This window comes from Dama dama, chromosome 32 (assembly GCF_033118175.1).
Source record: "Dama dama isolate Ldn47 chromosome 32, ASM3311817v1, whole genome shotgun sequence".
Classification (NCBI taxonomy): Eukaryota; Metazoa; Chordata; class Mammalia; order Artiodactyla; family Cervidae; genus Dama; species Dama dama.
Genome location: NC_083712.1, coordinates 33,456,822 through 33,481,592, shown reverse-complemented (window position 1 = coordinate 33,481,592; position 24,771 = coordinate 33,456,822). Strand labels below are relative to the sequence as shown.

At 42.7% G+C, this 24,771-nt stretch overlaps 1 protein-coding gene and 1 non-coding gene across 2 annotated transcripts in view; one reads left to right on the top strand and one right to left on the bottom strand.

Moving 5' to 3' along the window:
- The window catches only part of NRG1 (neuregulin 1), a 1,115,683-nt gene that overhangs the window by 1,082,686 nt on the left and 8,226 nt on the right, over nt 1-24,771 (bottom strand). The window lies entirely within an intron of this gene.
- TRNAC-ACA (transfer RNA cysteine (anticodon ACA)) lies at nt 4,836-4,907 on the top strand. Its single transcript has one exon. It is a non-coding gene; the product is annotated as a tRNA-Cys (tRNA).

Sequence of the window (24,771 nt, the reverse complement as noted above, 5' to 3'; positions counted from 1 at the left end):
AAAACACCACCACGTAATAAAAAGTAACTTGGGTTAAGCCTGGTAACCATTGAAATCACACTTGGGGAGCTCTTGATCCGCCCATTTCTGCCAAAAGGGTACATTTTCTACCACATGGATAAATAGAGTGAGAGTTCTAAGCTTGTTCAAGAGATACTTTCTGCCAATAATCACATTTCCTGTCAGTCATCTTTTGTTATCTTCCTGATTCCACACACACATATATTGTAATGGAATGAAATACCTATTTTAAAAATGAGATAATAGCAATGCAAGATTCACTAATGATTTTTGATTAAAGGGATGAAGTCTGGTCAGGAGAGGGGAAAAAGAATTAAGAGACCTGCAGTCTAGGAGCTCAGGAAGACTGAACATGGGTTTGATGGAATTAGCCAGTGAGCAAACACAATGGCTTGGAAAGGAATCTAAACAGGGGGATGTTGACTTCAGAGAGTAAGGAAGAACTCCATGCTGGATGGATTGGTTTTGGTAAATTTTGGGTCCTAAAAATAACACACACACAAAAAAATTGTCAATGACCTGTAGAGCTCTAATGGAAAATGCTAAAGGCTGACAGAGAGAGTGGTAGGAAAAAATAAATAAAAATGAACTAGATGCAAAGAAATGTCTTTGTCCTGAATTTCTCTCATAGGTCTGTAACTACCTGATACCTAAAGTTTTCCTTTCTGTAATGCACATGTTATGCCAAGATGCCTCATTCTTGTAGTAGCTTTGTTCTACACAGTACAGCCCAACTGTTGTATAAGCTGATGACATCATTCATTCATTCACAATTACTAACTTCTACTGTATGTCACACATTCCATCAGGGACTGTATGTATAAAACTGTATGAAACATACACTTTTCACAGTAGCTCAGTGTCCATACCTGCTGTGGAGTGAAGCACTGAAACAAAAAATAACAGGGCTTTAGGGATGCATGCCAGAGAGCCAGGCCTCCACACCTACCCACATCTTTCTCCAGCACTTCATCCCAAATATCCAGGCTACGATTTCCTAATCATCTATTTCGGGTTGAGGACAAAGTACTTTCTGATCCAACTGAATAACACTATCAGTTGAAATTAGAGTCCTGCTCCTAAATAATACTCTTGGTCCACTGTCCATTTGGACACAGGAAGAAGGCAGCCTGAGACAAAGAAACACCTCTCTCCCTGACTATGTATCCTGGAAAAATGTCTGGGGATCAAGTAAGGAAGGCCAATGAGCTTTAGTGATTTCTGACTAGGGCATTCCTCCCCCAAAAGCCACATCAATTAACCCACTTCATTTCAGCCACTGAGTCGACATAAAATTGAAATAACTTACAGTTACTGCCAATTTGGGATCTATCGAAACCAATGATCCAAGAATAAGAGGTTCCACAACCCATTATCCAATTCCACTCCATTCCTTTTAATTTGGTAAAGTAGAAAATCTGGTAGCTTTGTAATGTTCTCATGACTTGCTTATAGAAAAACGTCACAATCTACCCATTATCTAAGCCTCAGCTCCATATTATGACCTTGAAATGTGCTCATTCTTTCAATGGAAAAATCAGAATTAATTCGATGTGCATTGATTTTTAACCTCCTCCCTTTTCTTTCCTTTCCAACAACATCTTTATTGCTGAACCAAAAATCCCAGAAATAGACACAGGATCCAGACTCTCTCACAGTCTGTCTCTGGTAAGGAAATAGCTATAAGCTATAAATAAGAGCAGTGATTGCCAATCTTCTGAAATGTGCAGTATCTTATCGCCACTTAATTTTAGGTTACACTCTGGTTCTGCTTTTCCACTTTGCCATTAAAGTGACTGAGACCTTAGTGCTGGGCAAAAAGCACGGTTCTAACGGTTCTGATGGAGCCCAGGGTCCCTGAGCGAGCAGAGAACACCATGGACTCCCAGCCCTTCCCTGGACCTCTCCAGCCTCACCTCTCACCTCTCATCCATTTACACTCCGCTCTCCAAACAGACCAGATCACAATGCAGTTCTCTCTTGGCTCCGTGCCTTGTACATTTACAGATGCTGGACTCCTACTGACTTGGCATCATCATAGCAATCATCTCACCCAAGTGCAACGTGCCATCTTCCTGTCCATCTCCCCTAACTAGACTGTAACCCCCAAGGCTACTGGTCTACAGTGCTTGGCATCTACTAGCTCTGTACTTTGATAAAAAACTGAATTGATGAGTGAGCCCTCCTAAGCGTGGGTCAGAAGTTCCACCACGGAGCACCTTATTGGCTTCCAAATAAGACAGAGCTCCTCAAATGTAGGGGTAGGGTCTTTTCTCACATCATAATGCCTAATCTTGTTTCCAGAACACTGCTGAATAAATATTTGTTAGGTAGGTAGGTAGCTACTAGCTGTTGGTGATGGAGGGAGGGATGGATGGATGGATGGATGGATGGGTAGATGGATGGGGGCGGAGAGAGAGTGAGTTTGTCTTTGAGGGAGATGAGAATAACAGTCAGCACTTGTCAATGAATATTCAAGTTGAGGGTAAATAGGATGAACGTCTTCTAGAGTCCTCAGTTAGAACAAGTTGACTCTGGAGTCAGTCTGATCTTTCCAGTTAGACTCTCTCAGATTCAGTTTTCTCATCTGCCAAATAGGGTTAATGATTGTCCCAAACCTGACAGGGTTGTTGCAAGGATTAAACGAGTTTTAGAGAAGTGCTTGACACAACCTAAGTGCTAAAATACTGTAAACCAGAAAAACACGTGTGACTGCCACTTATATTTTCAAATCTGAAATGTCCTCCTAGTCCTGCCAGAAATGCTACTTGGGATAATTTTCTCTCAAAAGCCTGTTAGAAGAAAGACACCATTCTGAATGAATCACTGAGGCATGGAATGCAATTCCATCTAGTCACCTCGGTATTTAACCAGTTATTTTCCCAGGAAAAGACACCAAGGTAAAAGTCATAAAAACCGGCTTACAGAATGAATCTTCTAGCAGTCCCCAACCCAAGCTCACATTGTTGGTAATCTGCCCAAAAGCCAAAGAAACTGAACATGAAGGAAACACTTTAGTGGGTGTTCTGCCAGACAAGGAAATTACTGGTCTTTTTTTCTTTTTCTTTCTTCTGAATAAAAAATTAGCATTTCAAGGATTACCATACTAAAAGGACCACACCAACTGTATTTTTTCCCCAGCCAACCGGTTTTTTTGTTTGTTTGTTTTTAAGATAAGTTCTAATCTACAATATTTACACCATCTCCCCGCTTTTTTCTAACCCAAGTCAAGGCAGGAACCGCTGAGGCCCTTGAGCAGTAAGTCATCAGACACTTCCCCGAAAATGCAAATGAGGGAAGGATTTTTTTTTTTAATGTAAAGCTCATCGCCTGAAGAAAGGCAGCGCCTCTCTCGTGCACCCACCTCCTTCTCTCAATCCCATCCCTCTCACGATCCAAAGGCTTTTAACATTTTCTTTAAAGCAGCCCAGGAATCTGCCCAACAACGTGTTACTACTGGGGTCCAATTTGTCCTGAAGTTTGCAATTAATGCAGTAATTAAAACCCTTCTGAAGGGCTCTTGGTTCAGTCAATGGTATTTTATTTTCCAGAAACGGAGGCTCTCTTTCTATAAAAGCACAACAGGAGGAACATTTAAAAACTACATTTCAATTGCAAACAACATGGCAGCATTCCCAAATGGCAAAAAGACGATAAGAAAATTATTGGGGGGCGGGGCTGGGGAGGGGGGTGTCCCTGAGGTGGTGCTAAAGGTGTAACTTAAACTCTTTTCAGCAGCATCCATGCACCACTGCTGCTCCTGCAGCAAAAACTCATTCGAAAATGGAGCAAATTAGCAGAATTAAACAGATGGGCACCCTGGGTCATTATCACACCAGTTCATTAATGCATCCAGGATGAAGGCAATGTAACACAACAAAACCACGAGAATTAAAGTTTACGAAAGAAAGCAAGCCTGTGCTTTTCTATATTGACTGAGAACTTAAGATTTAATAAAGACTGACCATATTAATGGTCGATTTTCAAACACAAGTCAAGACTCAAGAGTAATCAAGTTTAGAATTCAACCAGTCAAATGAAACTTTTGGTCATATCTACAAGGAGTGTCCTGGGTAGCTCAAACAGTAAAGAATCTGCCTGCAATGTGGGAGACCTGGGTTCGATCCCTGGGTCAGGGAGATCCCCTGGAGGAGGGCATGCAATCCACTCCAGTATTCTTGCCTGGAAAATCCCCACGGACAGAGGAGCCTAACAGACTTGGGCTCCTCCCAAGGGCCCAGATACTTTACTTTACTCTTCCCAAAGAGTAGGACAGAACTGTACGACTAGCACTTTTCATGTCTACAAAGTCATTCCTTGCTTAGCTCTTCTCTCTGAAGCTGTGTGACACACAGCCAGGCTCCTCTCCCCGCCACCCCCTGCCTGGAGCTCCTTCAATGGCCCCTTCTTTGTTAAGACACTTCAACCAGTCCTCCGCCCAACTTTCCAAATTCACCACCCTTTTTTTTTCCCCTAGATGACTCACCCTCAACAAAATGATCTGGTTTCCATCCTAGGTGCAAAGTGTTGGCCTTCCTGCTCCAGACCAGGCGTCCGTGCAGAACGGCCTGAAGGCAAGCCCTCCCCCTGGCTCTGGTTAACTTTCCAGCCAATTTCTTAAGGAGCTTTCATTATCAACTACACCTTCTCTCTGACTCATTTTCCACCCTTCCTCACTCTTTTCAGATATACCCACTGCTTCCCCACACAGAGTTAATTCTTTCACCACTCATTTAGTTCATCTCTTTTTCAAAGAAACCCAACACATCTTGGAGTGGAAAAGTATCCTGAGTTAACTGACTGCTTCTTCCACTTCCCTGGTGGCTCAGACGGTAAAGCATCTGCTTACAATGCAGGAGACCCAGGTTCGATCCCTGGGTTGGGAAGATCCTCTGGAGAAGGAAATGGCAACCCACTCCAGTACTCTTGCCTGGAAAATCCTATGGATGGAGGAGCGTGGTGGGCTACAGTCCATGGGGTTGCAAAGAGTCGGACACGACTGAGTGACTTCACTTTCACTTTTCTCCTTGTGGGGAATTCTCAGGAGTGGGAAGCCTGGCCTGCAGGGGAATTGCTGGTGTCTCTCTCTCTCTCTCTGCTGGAGAAGGAAGGGGGCTCTGAGGAAAGAGGATGGTCAGGGACAAGTTAGGTCAAAAATGACAAATGTCAGGACTTCCCTGATGATGCAGTGGCAGTCCTGATGTGAAGAACCGACTCACTGGTAAAGATCCTGATGCTGGGAAAGATTGAGGTCAGGAAGAGAAAGGGGCAAAGAGGATGGCATCATCGACTCAATGGACGTGAGTTTGAGCACGCTCCAGGAGATAGTAAAGGACAGGCGTGCCTGGCATGCTTCAGTCTGTGGGGTCGCAAAGAGTTGGACATGACTTGGGGACTGAAAAACCACCACCAGTGGTTAAGACTTCACCTTCTAATGGAGTGGGTGTGGGTTCAATCTCTGATAGGGTAGCTAAGATCCCAGATGCAAAACAAAAAACAGAAGCAATGCTGTAACAAATTCAGTAAAGGCTTTGAAAGTGGTCCACATCAAAAAAAAAAAAAAACAAGAATGACTTTTGTCTATCACCTTGCAAAAGACTACAGCATTTCTCCCTGCCTCTTCTTTCTCTGAGCCGATCAACCAGAGAATCTTGATAATTCTTTTTACAGGGAAAGGTTACATTCTCCTAATCAGAGTTTGAGTTGTGAATGAAATAGGACTGAATACATCTACCTGTTCTCTTTGCTTTCTGGTTTCTTCCGCATCATCTCAACCTGCAGCTCCCTCCTCTGATTTTCATCTCCAAAAATAGCAAAGGGGAAGAATGAGAGGAGAAAGCCACCCACCAGAGGAAGCAGAGCTGTGCTTTGGATAGTCCCTCATCTACTCAAAGTGCGATGCAAACTACAAACCTGCCCAATAATTGCACACAGGCCTGCCCTCTGCCTCATGAAAGTTCTGCTCCTAAGGAGACGAGATGCTACATAAAAGTCTTTCACATTTGAGGGAAAAAAGTGCAGTAAGACATGCTTTAAAATACTCTATTAGGTGCTGCTGGAGACCCACAAATGTATAACCTTCAATCCCCTCACCCACAGCCTAATCAGGCAAATAAGCACACAGGCACCATTACTCCCTGCTAAGTGCAGAATGGGTACCGAACACACAGAAAAAGTAAGACTACTGGACCGTCCTAGTGACTTGAAGTGGGAGAACAGCGTCGGTTCTGGGTCCTGCCCCTCACCTCCATTCCTCTCTGGGGTTCAGCTGAAGGAAATAATCATTGGCATCATTTTTATAAATAGGTGGGCAAGTTTTCAAGTGTTCTGACTACTTCCAAATCCAGAACTCTTTGGTAGACAGTGCCTGGGTACGAAGTTTAGCCACAGTGGTTCACTGAGGTTTCCCAGAGTCTCCAATCCAATCTATCCCGGGTCTGCGGGGTGGACCCACAGCGCTCCAGGAAGCCAGCCTCTCTGAGCATTGACGCAGACCCCTGAGCATGCGCCCGGGGGTCCCATCCACGCTGTGAGCAGGATAATGCTGGGGAGAGGAGCCCAAAGGACTCCCTTCATTTCTCTTCCCCCATCAAAAACGAATCCTGTGTATGTTTTATTTCTCTGACCTACAAGTGTTTCTAACATTCTTCAATCCATTCCATCTCAGTTCAGTTGCTCAGTCACATCCGACTCTTCGCGACCCCATGGACTGCAGCACGCCAGACCTCCCTGTCCATCACCAAGTCCCAGAGCTTAGTCAAACTTACATTCATGGAGTGGGTGATGCCATCCAACTGAGAGTGTCAATTCCTAGGCAGGTTGATAAGAAGTCTAGGGGTCCCCATGGAGAGAGGGGTCTGGAACTCTCAAGGAGGAAGAAAAGACAAACTTTTTTTCCCCTCTACATTCCTTAGGATTATATAACAATAATGTATCCTGCTTGAGGACAGTCTCTGGAAAAAACCCTCTGGCTAATTCTGTTATCTCAAAATGTAAATCATGGGAGTAGGTCTGGTGAGGTCTTTACAACCTCTAGACATTCTTTTGATTCACTGTAATAACTAATTTGAGAGTATATAATTCCAGTGCTAAGGCTAGCAAGGGGGTACTCTTTCTACCCCCTTCTGATGTCTATGTCAGAAGCTTTCTCTATCTCCTTTATACTTTAATAAAACTTCATTGCACAAAAGCTCTGAGCGATCCAGCCTCGTCTCTGGCCCCGGATTGAATTCTTCTGCTCCGGAGGCCAAGAACCCTGGCGTCTTTACATGATTCAGCAACAACATTTCACAACCATCTCATCCTCTGTCATCCCCTTCCATCTCAGTAGTGATAATAAGATCTAAGGAAACTTTCCCTCAAAGTTCTCTTATGCTGTTAGACATGGAGGAATTAAGATACAGAGAGGTGCTCTACCAGCACCTACTACAAAGTTAGCTGGACAAGGCCCTGAAGGATGAAGCACTTGACTTTTTTTCATTTACTTACTTTTTATTTATTCAGTCAGTCAGTCAGTCATCATTCCATCTCTCATATCACCCAGGCCCAGCACATTAAATCCAACAGGCATTTACAGAGCAAACAAAACCCAGAAATGGAGAAACAAGAACCCAGGAATGTCAGGTGGCAGGGGGAACTGGTGGGCATTGAAAATGCAAAGACTGCGACATTTGTTTTATCTTTTTGAAACGAGGCTGGAAACCACAAGGGCTAACTAAGCCTGTGATAGCCTTCTCACAAATTTTCAGGAGCCCGTCATTCATGGAGACAAACACATTTTTTGAAGGACAGCTCATTTTCAGTTCAGATCAGTCACTCAGTCGTGTCCGACTCTTTGCGACCCCATGGACTGCAGCACACCAGGCTTCCCTGTCCATCATCACTCCCAGAGCTTACTCAAACTCATGTCCATTGAGTCAGTGATGCCATCCCACCATCTCATCTTCTGTCATCCCCTTCTCCTCCTGCCTTCAATCCTTCCCAGCATCAGGGTCTTTTCCAAAGAGTCAGTTCTTCCCATCAGGTGGCCAAAATACTGGAGTTTCAGCCTCAGCATCAGTCCTTCCAATGAACATTCAGGACTGATTTCCTTTAGGATGGACTGGTTCAATCTCCTTGCAGTCCAAGGGACTCTCAAGAATCTTCTCCAACACCACAGTTCAAAAGCATCAATTCTTCAGTGCTCAGCTTTCTTTATGGTCCAATTCTTATATCCATACATGACTACTGGAAAAACCATAGTTTTGACTAGATGAAACTTTGTCAGCAAGGTAATGTCTCTGCTTTTTAATATGCTATCTAGGTTGGTCATAGCTTTTCTTCCAAGGAGCAAGCATCTTTTAATTTCATGGCTGCAGTCACCATCTGCAGTGATTTTGGAGCCCCAAAAAATAAAGTCTGTCACTGTTTCCATTGTTTCCATCTCTCACATTTTCAGTTAGAAGCACAGTATCAACTTATATGGGTTCTTTTTTTTTTTTTAACTTATTATTTTAAAATTAAGCAGCAAAGTGCTTAAATGCCACTTAGAGCTCTTGATCTTGTGAAAATCTGGAAGCCTCTCCCATGCCCACAAGTGATTTATTCCTGTCTACCAACTGCCCAGCTTGACTTCATGGTTTCATTTACCCAGAGAGTGCTGGCCCTTGTCCTGTGCTGGAAAGTCATTTGCTCTCAAAAGGTATTCTCTGGTCATCCCCTCTTCTCCTTAAAGCCCATCATGTGGTCAGGGGAAGACGAGAACATGGGTTAAATCACAAGATGACCTTTTTTCTTTTAACTTCAGAAACTACTTTGAGAAAAGATGGCCTTTCTGAGACCCCTGAGCCAACAGACTATAAAATACAAATCTACACCGTAAGGATAAGGACTTATTCAGCAATGTGTCTGAGTGTTTAGCACTTAAGGGCTCAAAGCATACTTACTGGAAAAAAAAAAAATGACTATGAATGTGAAGATCGCAAGCAGTGGTCTGCTGAAGACTTTGTTGCCTTTAAATATTTTGTTGAGGATTTAAAACAATGGACATCCTTAGGATACTGCTTAGTAAAGGTTAGAACATATTATTTAGTTAATAACTTTGTGTCAAGTCATGCACTATGAAACTATCCATAGAAATCAATGATACTGGGGTGAACATGCTGATTGGTTGCTTGCTTGGTTGGAGAAGCATTTGTTTCACCCATGCATATCTACAAACTGTTACAAATGCATTTGAAACTAAGGGCATGGGACTTCCCTGGTGGTTCAGTGGGTAAGACTCAGCACTTTCAATGCAGGGGGCCTGGGTTTGATCCCCAGTCGGAGAACTAATAAGATTCTACATTGCACAAACAAATAGCCAAAAACAAAACAAATAAAAATCCTCCCTGAAGATGGCTATACTACCCAAAGCAATCTATAGATTCAATGCAATCCCTATCAAGCTACCAACGGTATTTTTCACAGAACTAGAACAAATAATTTCACAATTTGTATGGAAATACAAAAAACCTCGAATAGCCAAAGCAATCTTGAGAAAGAAGAATAGAACTGGAGGAATCAACCTGCCTGACTTCAGGCTCTACTACAAAGCCACAGTCATCAAGACAGTATGGTACTGGCACAAAGACAGAAATATAGATCAATGGAACAGAATAGAAAACCCAGAGATAAATCCACAAACCTATGGACACCTTATCTTCGACAACGGAGGCAAGGATATACAATGGAAAAAAGACAACCTCTTTAACAAGTGGTGCTGGGAAAATTGGTCAACCACTTGTAAAAGAATGAAACTAGAATACCTTCTAACACCATACACAAAAATTAACTCAAAATGGATTAAAGATCTAAATGTAAGACCAGAAACTATAAAACTCCTAGAGGAGAACATAGGCAAAATACTCTCCGACATAAATCACAGCAGGATCCTCTATGACCCACCTCCCAGAATATTGGAAATAAAAGCAAAAATAAACAAATGGGACCTAATGAAACTTAAAAGCTTCTGCACAACAAGAGAAACTATAAGCCAGGTGAAAAGACAGTCCTCAGATTGGGAGAAAATAATAGCAAACGAAGCAACAGACAAAGGATTAATCTCAAAAATATACAAGCAACTCCTGCAGCTCAATTCCAGAAAAATGACCCAATCAAAAAATGGGCCAAAGAACTGAACAGACATTTCTCCAAAGAAGACATACAGATGGCTAACAAACACATGAAAAGATGCTCAACATCACTCATTATCAGAGAAAGGCAAATCAAAACCACAATGAGGTACCATTACACGCCAGTCAGGATGGCTGCTATCCAAAAGTCTACAAGCAATAAATGCTGGAGAGGGTGTGGAGAAAAGGGAACCCTCTTACACTGTTGGTGGGAATGCAAACTAGTACAGCCGCTATGGAGAACAGTGTGGAGATTTCTTAAAAAACTGGAAATAGAACTGCCATACGACCCAGCAATCCCACTCCTGGGCATACAAACCGAGGAAACCAGATCTGAAAGAGACACGTGCACCCCAATGTTCATCACAGCACTGTTTATAATAGCCAGGACATGGAAGCAACCTAGATGCCCATCAGCAGACGAATGGATAAGGAAGCTATGGTACATATACACCATGGAATATTACTCAGCCATTAAAAACAATTCATTTGAATCAGTTCATGCCCATCGAGTCAGCGATGCCATCCAGCCATCTCATCCTCTGTCGTCCCCTTCTCCTCCTGCCCCCAATCCCTCCCAGCAACAGGGTCTTTTCCAATGAGTCAACTCTTTGCATCAGGTGGCCAAAGTATTGGAGCTTCAGCTTCAGCATCAGTCCTCCCAATGAACACCCAGGACTGATCTCCTTGAGAAATTAATGCAGTGTTGCTTGTTTTCCTTTACTGAAATTCTGGTTCACTAATTCACTTAGGGACAAGAACAGACCCAAGTAAGCTGACGAACCTTCATCAGGATAGATAAAAGTCAGTCAGACCTCTGGGAGTGGCCAGGAAATTCCTTTGATCCGCTAAGAAATGTCTGGGAGCTAAATAGATTACAATGGCATTGTAAAAGGATTCTCAAATCAACAGCTCTGAGAGTTTATTTCTCTTCAATATAAATAGGCGAATATCCTGTGCAGCAAATAAAGAAACAAATGAAGAAAAGAACCAAATTACATAAACTGGGGAAATACTAAATCATCATCATAATAGCATTACAACAAGAACTGTAATTATTTTCCATCTTCTAATCCAGAAGCAATAATACGTCAGATAAATTTATAATACACTTAGGTCCTGCAATAGTTTTAATGGGTGGTCACTATTAAACGTTAGTCATAAAAAATGTAAAAACAATTAAGAATAAGACCAGAGACATGAACTTCAAAGAATGATGGCCAAATAATATCATAGAAAATAACTGTTACTACAGACTCCCAACAGGATATGAAAAAACCTTACCTCAAGATAAACACAGAAGCATGTTTTTCTGATAATAGCAAAGAAGCCAGGGTATTATTCTCTTTTCTGCTACTAAAACCAAAATTATATTGCTTCCAAGTAAGAGTGCTGATATATATTTTTCCATGCTCCTCCCAAAAAAAAAAAAAAAAAAACCACAGTAGTAACTTCTTCCCCATTGGGTGAGATTCTTTGGTGAGAGTTCTATTATCTCTAGTGGCAGGTGGGCCTTATTATACAGAAGTTATTCAAGAAGAAGAGTGTGTACGTGCTAAGGCACTTCGTTTGTTTCTGACTCTTCAACCCCATGGACTGTAGCCCACCAGGCTCCTCTGTCCATGGAATTTCCCAAGCCAAGAATACTGGAGCGGGTTATCATTTCCTTTTCCAGGGAATCTTCCTGACCCAGGGATCAAACCCACATCCCTTACGTCTCCTGCATTGGCAGGCAAGTTCTTTACCACTACTGCCACCTGGAAAGCCCCCAAGACAGGGCAAATGTCTAGTATTTTTTGATACACTCCCTGTTCTAATTGTTTTTACAACTCAGGACACACATATGCAACATGCTACTGCAAACAATTTTTAACACATTCTGAAAATGTAAAATGAAACAATCCCATTTACCACAAAAGTGTTATCTTAATATGCTTCCTAAAGGTTTGGGTTTTTTTTGTTTTTTATTTATTTACTTATTTTTTTGGTTTGTCACAAGAGAGGTGCTTTCTCCTGCCTAAGAGAAAGTCTTAGATCTAAACTCTTATGACACGTAACAGCTGCTTTCTGATCAAAAGCATACACCTATCTTTTCTCCTCTGCTGGATCATAAATTTCTCAAACTTCTCCATATCCTGCCTAACAACAATTACACCATGCAAGGAGCAGTCCGTGATCAATCAATAAATAAGTACCCATGGAATTAGGGAGGGTAGGGAATACATGCTATGACTTTCAGTATCTACATTATAAAGGTCATCACATGCGCTACCTTTGTTTTTTTTTCTAACAGCCAAGTAGAGAAAGCCCCCTGCAGAAGGAAATGGCAACCCACTCCAGTATTCCTGCCTGGAAAATCCCAAGGACAGAGGAGCCTGGCAGGCTACAGTCCAAGGGGTCTCAAGAGTCGGCCACAAGATAGCAACCAAACCACCAATGGAGAAAGCCTGCACTTAGTATAGAAGGAAGTTTTCTAACAGGCCTGATTTGGTTCTGAATCCCAGCTTCCTCACTCACTCAGCTGTGTGTCTTGGGCAAATGCCATAACCACTCTGAGACGGTTTCCTCTGAAAAATGGCTATAAGGATGGCAACCTCTGAGTTATAACTGGGATGCAGGGAGGTAACAAACAGGAAGGACCCTGCATAGGATAAGCACACCAAATAAGCTCATTCATAGGAAGAATACAGAAAGCAGCATCGTGCCCAATTTAGCGGTTATCAAGGTGGGTTTTCATCTTGCTCAATTTCCTAAGATATTTTAAAGGCAAAATATCCACTCAGTCCGATTCCATGGAGACCACAGCAAGATGGGAAATCTTCCCAAAGCCCATGGTGGCAGTTGAGCCAACACCAATGAACTCCGGTTAAGCAAGCAGAGTCTGGCAGGTGGATCTTTTTCTGTGTTGGAAACTTCCCTCAAAGTCATTCTTGGATCAGGGCCCACTGCAATTCCCCTCCCTAAGAGCAACTGCCCTCATCAGCACGCTCAGAGGTGGGTGGAGGGCAGGGGGCAGGTGAGTCTCCACTTCCCTCCCAGGGGGGCCTCAGACACATTCTCTCGGCCCCCATCCCACCATCCTGTCTGCCCTCGTGGTGCCCACTGTCCTTCCATGAGCATCCCTGGTCGGCGTCCACTATTACTCATTCTCCACGCCACGTGCCGGAGCTCCTGTGGATAGGGAGGGCATGTTATCACTTAACGTTTCTAGGAAAGATCTTCTTTTTTCCTTCATTCTCTGCGTCTTTCACCTGCCACCATCTACAGCGTCCTGCAGGAAGAACCTACTCTGCAAAGCCAGCATGGCTGAGCCTGGACACACACTCTTCAGTGACCAAGCAACTTCCCAGACACGACTCACACAAAGGGAGACTGCCTCGGGAAGCAGAGCTGCCCAGCCTTCCGAGAGCATCTGAGACACCAGGAGGTTGGAATTTACTTGCACACACCACTATGTTTAAAATTGCTAACCAGCAAGGACCCTCTGTATAGCAGAGGGAATTCTGCTCAATGTTGTGCAACAACCTCATTGGGAAAAGAATTTGAAAAAAAGAAAAAAAAAATCACTTCTACAATTATTTTAACTTAAAAAAGTTAAGAAACACTTGGAGAGTAGCATAGGTCTAGGGTGGACTCGGAAATCTGCAGTTCTAACGAGCACCAGGCTGGTCTGGGCTGCTGGCCCACACACCACCCCGGAAGCAGCACTCTTGTTAAAGAACCTTCAGTGCCATGGACTAAGGAAACATGAATTTGTTAAGGGAGTGGAGGGCACGGCACTCAAGCCAGTGATGTTTCTGCCCCTTTGCTACTTCCTGCCATGCCGCAGCCACAGGCATCCCCCTGCCTCCCACCAGGCTCCACGGTGGAACCTCTTGCTCTTTCACTTGTGTGACGAGGGCATTTACCACGACCGAGGTGCTAGAACTACACTATCGCAGCTCACACACACTCATCTCTAAGAGAGATGCATTATTCGCATTGTATATCAAGTTTAGAGCCATCAAGGAATGTCTCCAAGATCATGAGCGGCAGATATAGGTCCAGAAGGCAAGGCCTGACCCTGAAGCAGGGTACTAAGTCCAGGCCAGCCTCCAGATCTTCCCTTCCAGACCCCATCATGTCTCATCTGCTTCCTGGAGAAATATTCGTGACCATGTGTGGAGTTCCCTCATTCAGACTCGAACGTGTTAGAACAAACCTTTCACAGACATGTTATCAACTCCTAACAGGATGACCAGGCTTGTTCCTTGTGAACTGTTGAAGACATGAAAGTGTTAGTCGTTCATCTGTGTCCGATTCTTTGTGACCCCATGGACTGTTGCCTGCCAGGTTCCTCTGTCCATGGGATTCTCCAGGAAAGAATACTGGAGTGGGTTGCCATTCCCTCCTCCAGAGGATCTTCTCGACCTAGGAATCAAACCTAGGTCTCCTGCATTGCAGGCAGATTCTTTACCATCTGAACCACCATGGTTTGGTCCAAATGGATCTGACTTCAAAACTCTCAAAAAGTATCCAGTTCTCCCCACTCAATCACCCATATGGACACTCCCTGAAGATAAACAGGAAAGGTTTCCATTTATCTGCATGGAAACAGGTGCTCCCCACGACAAAGAGGGCATGATGGCCTTGCTCAAAGGATGGTGGCCCCTAAATTCTCTCTGACTACACTGCTCCGAACCTCATCATGGTTCTAACAGAGGAAGTCAAATGACCTGAATGCAAATAGATGTTCTGCCTCCAGCAGCTGCCTGACCTTTAAGTTCTGCAAACCACTTGGAATCTTGGGTTAAAATTGGAAGAGAGTGATATATCTCGCAAGATGGTGTTCAGGAATAAAGGAGGGAAAACATGTAAAGCATATTTGGCACACACAAGAAACTCCGTCAATTCCCTTTTCTTACCCAGCTTCTGATTGTCCAGAAAATCCCCAGCATTGTGAACTGAAAACACCTTAGACACCACAAGAGTCCAAGGTCTCCAAATTACCTGGAGAGAGTTCCTAAAACACAGAGTCTCGGGGAAAAAAAAAAACCTGAACCAAATGAACTGTTATCTCCAGGAGTTAAGTCCAGGGATCTGTACATTCTAATGTGCAAACCCTGTTTGGAAACCACTGGTTTGTCCAAGATCAGAATATCTGGTCAAAAAACTCACCTGTGGTTCCCTGGGTGAATGAGACCAAGGGGCCTGCTGCTGAAGTCAAAGGTTTCAGAGCTGTTCTTCCTATGTTTTGGAGATTTCTTTTTCATCCTTCTGCCCATTTCTTTTGATCTATAAATGTATGGTTTTCATAAATCTGATTCTAGCTTACGAACACTTATTAAAAGTTGTCAAACCTAGGTCGGGAAGATCCCCTGGAAGAGGGCAACCCACTCTAGTACTCTTGCCTGGAGAATCCTATGGACAGTGGAGACTGGCAGGCTACAGTCCATAGGGTTGCATAGAGTCAGACACGACTGAAGTGTCTTAGCACGCACATGCAAACCCAATGTAAAAAACAAATCTTTGCATGAAAACACTACCATGGCAGAAATGAAAACAAGAAATTCAAAAATGTTCTTCCCATGGCGGCTCAAAGTCCTCATCCAAGTATAGCCATGAATGCAACAGATCAGCAGCTGACTAGACAATAAAGACTGTATACAGATGGTCAGGAGAAACGTATTCAGTTACTGTCAGAATAATAACATTGCATTTTTTGACTGCTGCTCATTAAAATGCCCAGTCAGAGCTTCAGATAAAGGTAGCTCTAATGCACGGTTCAAGGACATTTTGACTCAAATATCTTTTTCAAATTAGATTGATAGACATCACTTCACAAGTCTTTACGTGACGAAGCATTAAATTCCCATAGGACCCGGGTACCTACTAGAAAGACGGTAGTTAGTTCTCAAGTCGGTGTGCCAAGAAAACTTTGAACAATCATCTGTCATTGAAGTGGCTTATGTGGTAAGTAGGAAAGAGCTCCTAGCCACGGGGAAAAACACTAAAAAAAAGGGTGGCCTGCAGCAACCCTTTAGCTACACTATATATAGCAATCTGATTTTTTTTTAAATCATATCTTCATACAAACTACCTATTAGATCTCTCAAGTTGAGAGATTCTTCCCAACCCCACATCAAAAAAAAAGATGTTTTTTTAAATGGCTTCCTGCTACTTAGGTTCAAACACACAGAAGTATTGCTAAGACCCAATCTTAATAACCCAGAGGCTGGCCATTAGTACTTCAACCCACCCCTGTCTGGAGTCCACCCTTGGCACTTGGCTGGAACTCTTTAAAATGCCTTCATGCTGCTAATGAAGCACACTTTTTTTTTTTTAATGTGGACCATTTTTTAAGCCTTTATTTAATGTGTTATAATATCGTTTCTGTTTTATGTTCTGGTTTTTTGGCCATGGGACAGTGGGATCATAGGTCCCTAACCAGGGATCGAACCCACACCCTCTGTGTTAGGAGGTGAAGTCTTAACCACTGGACTGCCAGGGAAGTCCCAGACGATGTGAAGTTTCACTTTACTTTTTACTTGGAGGACAACATACACTTTTAAATGCAAAGTGCTTGGCAGCAGTCAGCACTCAGGACATGCTTCTTTGGGCAAGCTCTCCTTCCCCCATCTTCTGAAATCATTTTCTAGGGACACAGCTAAGGGCTTCCCTGGTGGCCCTGTGGTAAAAACCTGCCTGCAGCTGACCACTTCCTCCATCCTGAATCTTTGCTAAGTCTTCCTTTTGCTTCTCTGGCTGCTCTGTCCCCTGTCACTTTTGTCCCTTCCTCTGCCTCAGCTTTAAAGGCTGCTTCATGCTTAAAGGCTTCTTCATGCTTCATCTTCTACTCACCTTTCCCCCCGACCCTCTTTCCCTAAGGAACTGTATATTTCCTGCAGAGAGAAATACTATGTTCCTGTCCAAAACTCCCATGTTCCTAAATCCAACTCAGACTTCTTTTTGAGTTCCAGCCATCCAAGTGCTGACTTGGCATTTCCATTTGGATGGATCAAAACCACACTGAGCTTCACCCTCCTTGGGCAGTATTCCCCTCCCCTTTTCTCTCATGCACACCAGGGCTTGTCCCAAAACTCGGGAGCCACCCTCCACCTTCCCCTTCAGCAGCAATCCGAGCTGATAACCAAAATGAAAAGATGCCTCCAAAACCAGCAGGAACACTCTTGCTTCTCTTCGCCCCCACCTGCTTCCTCTCTAGAGCAAGCCTGCATCCTGATCTCAGCCAGAGCCCCGTCTCAGCGCCCTGTCGCCCCACCATGTCCCTTTTCATCCATTCTCTGCACAACAGCCAGTTGCAATGTCTTCAAAATGGAAGTCGTATCACTGCTGTGCTTAAAAACTTTGCAGTGGTATTTCAGGCTTTTAGGACAAAGTCCAGAATCTGAAAAATTCCAGAATGATCTGATTTTTTTCCCATTACCTCTCAGATCTCCTCCTGGCCTCCTTTGCCCTGACTCCCATCTCTGCTGGTCCTCTTCTCCCCATCAGGTGTGGAAACATATTTCGGTCTTCCTTTCTCCTCCTTGTCTTCCCACTCTCAGCAGAAATGTCACTTTCTCAAGGAGACCTTCTTGTATCTTTCAAACTAAGATTCTTCTATGTTCTCATCATACCTTGCACTTTTTCCCATATAAAACTTAGCACTTACATAATATATATATATAATTGTGCTAAACTTTGTACATGCACACACACATATGTATGGTTGGCCAAAAAGTTCACTCAGGTCTTTCCTAACACATTCCTTTTGACCCAAAACAACACACATGTACATGTATGTATTTCACAATCCTTTGTGTAGCTGTTCTTTCTGCCCCATTAGCTCAGAAAGGGCCATGCCTAATTATATCATCACTGAGATACCAGAAAGCAGCAGAAAGACTGGCAAACAGATGCCCAATAAATATTTGTCAAATCATTACGTAAATAAAGGACACTCACCACTTCTCTTTTTCTATCACTTACCCACACTGTTAAATAATTTCATGACTCTCATCATTTATTTAAGCAACATCCTCCGAATGGCCCTTACCACCTCTCTCATGGTTCAGGACTGCCTAGATCGAAGAGGAAAGGAATAGGATTGGGGGAGGGAGATGCTATACAAATTGATTGAAGAAGTGATAAATGAATAGTAAATTTCTAATCCATTTCAATGAATGAACAGATAGGTCCTTGATCAGCCTGTAAGCAAGACCCTGCCTTGAGGTTCATTAGTCAGCTGAAACCCAAGAACGAATGGCCCATGATGAAGATGAGGCTGAAGAAAAGTACCACACATATATTATCATTCTCTATCCTTTTCACATAATTCTTAGGTATATCCTTTATCTTCTTAGTATTTAATAAGAATTTTGAGAATGGAATGGTAACATGCAGAATGTAGATGCACAAAAGACTAATTATTTCACATAGCATTACAACCATGCACTCATTTTCTCCATTCACCTGTTTTGAAGTGGTCCCCCTTCTTCCCGGGGTTCACAAAAGCAGCACAAGCATACACCCAGCTCACCATAAAATCACCAACAATTCTTCTAACAGGAAGTAAGTGGATGATATCAGGGCCTTAATCATTTTCATGGTCTTTTCGATTAGTATTTCAAAAAGAAATATGACTGAGTACATAATGACAGTTATTTAGCAGGTTCCTGGAGATACAACTACTAAAGAAAGTTAATAAAAGTGATTAAACATGGTGGAATGATTACTCATTAACACAGTTAGTTAATACAGTGGGCAGGTAGAACCTAACAATTTTGCCTTTTCAGGCAATTTGATCAGCCATTTTTAATTTATCCTACTAAGAAGAAATGTGATCATGAAACCCAATTAAGTTGGCAGTGATAAAGCCCGAGCGTATTTTGCTACAGTCATCTATACCAAGGTCCATCAAGTGCAGTGCAGTGCCCAGCTGGGTCTGACTCTTTGCAATCCCACTGACTGTAGCCCACCAGGCTCCTCTGTCCATGGGATTCTCCAGGCAAGAATACATTAGTGGGTTGTCGTTTCATTCTCCAGGGGATCTCCCCAACTCAGAGATTGCACCCAGATCTCTCGTGTCTCCCGCACTGCAGGCAGATTCTCTACCACTGAGACACCCCTATATCAAACATCCCTACATCAAAATGATGTGTTAAACACGGAGCTTTAATAGGCATCTCAACATGCCAGTGAAAGGCAGTGACTATGGCCTAACTGTCTGCATTTCCAGGGGTAGCTGATGAAATCAGACATAGTGAGCAGCACACCTTAAAGATTTAGTACAAAACCAACCCGCAAAAAGCTAAGTGAAACACAGGAATGAATACATAGTTTATATGGTATTTATCCACCATAAACATGCACGGCTATTAGGATCCACTCTGCACATAACTATGGGGCTCTCCCACTGCCATGAGGCACCAAAAGGCACATTTGTCTACTTTTCAAAGGATAGCTGAGCCATTGAGAATAAAATGACCACTGCAAATTGGAATTCTGCCTATTTTAACCAATGTGGTCAGAAGTGACATTCAGCTATGCATCAGGTGTCAGCATCAGTCTCTCTCAGAAGAAATTAAAGACTAGAACATCTTGTATTTTGTCTATTAACCGGCATGAATTTAACTGTTAGATTTGTGCTGTTATATATTTGGGACACCACTTGTTACAGGGTGTCCTAACTAGTATATCTACTATGAGAAAGGTCATGTTCTACAGGGACAGAGTCCCTTAGGTCAGTCTTTGGTAGTATTTCTATTACAAGTACCATGTATTCCTTTTCCTTATTGAAAATAAGACAGTCACTCTAGAAACTTTAGAAATGCAGCCAAACAAAATCAAAGTTCTTAACATTAAGAACTCTAAAGTCTAACCAGTAACATTTTGTTATATAGCTTTCCAGGCTTTTATTTCTCTTTAGATTGACAGATGGATGATACAGATAATATCTAATAGTATTAAAAGCAATCATACACAGACTGCATTATAATACCTTTTTTTCACTTGACAATGTACTAGGAACATTGTCAGTCCTTATACTTTCTTTCCTCTACAACGAGATTCGTAAAGATGATACAATAATCCATTATATAGCCATACAGTGTTTGCTTTTTGTTCAAGGTTTTGGGGGGGATTGTTTTTGGAGGGGAGGTTTTGGTCACGCTGTGTGGCATGCAGGATTTTAGTTCCCCAACCAGGGGTTGAATCCACGCCTCCTGCATTGGGAGTGCAGAGTCAACCACTGGACCACCTGGGAAGTCCCTAGCCACACAGTTTTCTGTAACCATCCTCCCACTGAGGGACATAGTGTTTGGGACAATAGGTAGCAAAGGTACAAGACGCAGATAGAGAATCATGCCATTATGGGGAAGACTTAACAGAAATGCAAACGTATGGATCCTTCCAGCCAACAGGCACATGGAGAGCAATGCCATCACTGCAGCACAGGGATCCATGTAGGAGAAGGAACTGGATAAGAACACTTGGATAAAAGTTGAGTAAGTCATCCTGAGGAGTCCTGATCTTCTCCTGACAGCAACTGAAGAGGTTTAAGAAGGGTATCGCATGATCTTTTGTTTCAGAAAAGATCACTCTGGCAAGAGTACAGAGGATGAATTTAAGAAAGGGAGAAGGTCTGAGCAAAGGTAAGAGACTGTAACAGAGAGGATGGGAACTGATACACAATCAGTGGAGCTGGCGTAGAAGGAAGGCATCGGAGATGGGTTAAGAGGGTAGAGTCAGTAAGATCTGGTCACCGATTGGACCTGGGGCAGGAGGAGAGGTTTCTGGCTGGGGTAACTAGGAAGACATTGATCCGACCACACGGTGAGGGGTTAACTAAGTTCTCATGAGCACCTCTCCTCTATCTGGCTCAGAAAGCTGTCAGTCCAGGAAGCCACTGGGAGTAAGAGCAGTGACTGTGATGGGCGCAGTGACAGCAGTCTCATTATCAGTATCCAGGTGCCTCGCAGGGGACGTGATGAGATCCTATTTGGTATGTTTACCATAAAGTTTCTGTACGACATTTGGGCAGATTATCTGGTAAGTGGTTGGATATACAGACCTGGAGCCAGAAAATAGGGTCCACAGAGATACGGACACAGGAGCCATGAGTGATAAGCATCATTAGATCTGCTGGAAGAGGTGAGCTCACCAGGGGCGAAGGGAAGGGAAAGACTCAACTGGATGCAACGCGGCTGAGCCCCACCCGGCCCCCTCGCAGCCCCCATGGCTCTGCCAGGGCTTCTTCATGCAGTAATTGAAAAAGTCAGATCGAATTATTTCTCATTTGACAACTTGTTTCTGCTCTGCTCAACCTCCTCACCAAAGGACTAAAATATACCATCTTCTTGCCCCAACAATAAGAATCGTAAGCTGAGAACAAAGGTCTCTTAACCCAACCCTGCCTGAAGGTGGGAACTCTGCCTATCATCATCAACACGGGTTCCCATGTGGCTGGAAACCAAGATCCCCTAGTCTCTATGCTGGCCTCCCCCATTTCCACAACAGGGCTCATTATGAGAACCTGAAATAGTGCCAGATTTACACTGTTAAGAGAAAAATTCATAGTTAAGCACTTTGAATCTTCTTTGTCATTTTGTAAAACAAATGACTGAATTTTCTTGCTTTAAAAGTTTACAGCTGTAAGTTAACAACTCATGTTATGGCTTCAAAGACAGTATTTGCTTCTTGAAAAAACAATGCCCATGAGCACAAATAACTCTATTTTAGACAATGTAATAAAAATGACCCAAAAGGCAAGAGAGGTGAAAATCTTTGGAGGAAAGAGGAGATATTTTTTCATGAAAGTCCCCTCTCCTTAAGCTCTTCTCACTTTCCACTTGTCCAAAAGTTTTACCATTGTTTTTCCATAACTGCTCTCTGTAGAATAAGACGAAAAAATGAGAGAGGATGAGAAAAGTTCATGGGTAGTAGCAGAGGGGGTTTGCATGTTGGCTCACTTCTGAGATGACAACCAGATGAGTTTGAATGGACCGTGAAAAGCTCTTTAGTTCCACTTTCTCACTTTGCATATTAGGGAACTGAGACCCAAAGTGGTAAGGTTACTTACCCCAAACCATCCAGGTACTGATCTACAAAGCTGGAAGTGGAAAGGTGTTTTCTTGACCCTGAGACTAGGGTACTTTTTAACTCATGAATAAGCTGAGGACACTCCAAGAATCTGGGTGCTAGGATACCATGGTCTCCTGGGTGAGCAAGACATATTCACAACTAGAAAAAATTGCAAGACATCAGTTTTTTTTTAAAAAAACAAAGATAACATAAGGGAAGTTTGTAATGGCACCATATATGAAGTATATGGAATAAAACGTCATTTCTAGGGTGTTCTGTGTTCAAAGGCAAGAGTGCATATATATCTGGCAGGATCACTAGTAGGATTGTCATGGAAGCAGCAGGATATAGCTGCCCCTTGAAGGAGACAAGTTCCATGAACAGAAATGAGGGAAAAAGCAGAACCAGGCAGAGGAAATGGCATATGTATGTATAAACAAGAGGATTGGGAAAGAACACAGCCTGTTTGTGAAGCAGTTGGACTAGATCAAATCATCCACACAGTAAACATGAGAAAGATTAGTCTTAGTTTGGATTAAGGAGGACAGTGAATGTCAGGCTCTAGAGTTAACAATGATGCATCCATAGAAAGTTTGAGAAAAAAAAAGTAAGTCTAATAAAAGCAGTATTTTAGAATGACTTGAAGCCCACTGCAGGGTTTAATGGAAGTTGATTTGGAGCAGTGGACAGAATAGAAGCAGGAAAATTAGAAAAAAAGAAAATTAGTTGAATAAATAAAAACAATTAAAACATTCCGATACAAATCCAAGTATGATGAAGTGTGTCTCTGGACTCTGTTGATAGAAATATGAACAGAAGTGCAATATTCTCATGGTGACTGAAGGTCAAGTTTACTCTTTAAACCTTTTATTGGTTTTTATTAAGCTATTATCTGTTGTAATTTTGTTATCTGGTGGCTTCAGATACAGGAGCCTAAATGCTGGGCAAATTAAGAGTTGAATAGATTAACAACTCTTTTCTAAGAATTTTTGTTTATTAATGACACTGTAATTAGAGGCAATAACGTTGAATAGAAAACAACAATATAAAAACTGCTCACCACTTCACACCCATTAGGATGGCTATTATCAAAGCAATAGAAAACAATTCATGTTGGCAGGACTGTGAAGAAATTGGAATCCTTGTGCATGGCTGGTAGGAATGTAAAATAGTGCAGCTATTGTGTAAAACAATACGGTAGTTCCTCAAAAAATTCAAATATAAGATTACCATATGATCAGGCAATTACCTTTCTGGGTATGTACTCCAAAGAACTGGAAGTAGGGTCTTGAACAGGTATTTGTACACTCCTGTTCATAGAAGCATTACTGACAATAGCCAAAAAAATAGATGCAATCTGAGAGTCCACTGACAGATGAACAGATAAACAAAACGTAGTCTACACATGCAATGGAATATCATTCAGCCTTCAAAAGGAATGAAATTCTAAGACATGCTAAGACATGATACAATATAGATGAGTCTTAAAGACATTATGCCAAGGGAAATAAACCAGTACCAAAAAGGCAAATACTGTGTGTTGCCACTGATATGAGGCAAAACATAATCAAATTACAGAGACGAATTAGGGTGGTAGTTGCCACGGGCTACAGGAGGAGGGAATAGGGAATTATTGTTTAACTGGTTTGGAGTTTCAGCTTGAGAAGATGAAAAAGTTCTGGAGATCGATGGTGGTCATGGTGACCCACGATTGTGAACACTTAGTACCACAGAACTGCATACTTAGAGATAATTTAAAGGGTGAATTTTATGTTATTACAACATGGGGGGAAAAAACACTCACCAGAATAAGAATGTGGTTCAAAATGCTTGGTTTCTTTTTAAATAAAATTCCCACTGCAATGAAAGAAAAGGTGTCAGTGTTTCTGAGGAAGAGATATGAGCCATCTTAGTGGATGGGAATGAGGGCCTTGGAAGAAAGAGTATCTCAGTGTCCCGACCTGCAGAGTAGACAGCCTGGGGCGTTTCAAAGCTGTGGTCCTTGACAGAGCATCGACAATAAGCTCTGAGCAAAACATCTCCATCCAGGCGGCCACCAAGAAGCCCCGATGGCAGAACCACCGCCCAAGGACAAAGTCTAATGACTAATTCTATCTGAAGCAATCACAGCCACCCTTCTCAGAAGACAGAACCTCCTCTCCAGGTTCTGCACTGAGCAGCAGCCAGAGTGCTCCCTGCGGTAGAAGAAGATGCAGCCACTCCGTCTGCTGCTTCGCTGAGGACACATCATCACCCCTGGTGTCTCTGGGGCTGATGGAGAAAGTGGAGGAAAAGAACCTCCTTCTTCACAGCCCAGATGGACAGGCACCATCCCATCTCCAGTCTACCCAACAGCTGCCATGATATTCACAACAAAGGGAAGAAAAGGTGAAAAGTAACTTATCCAAAGTTTGGGTTTTTTTTAAATTACTTCTTAAGGATATAAGCAGTACTTTTCCATCTTCAGTTACAAGAACTGAACTGAACAGGCCTGGGTCGTCAAACACCTACAGGGGAAAATCAAGGGAAAACACAG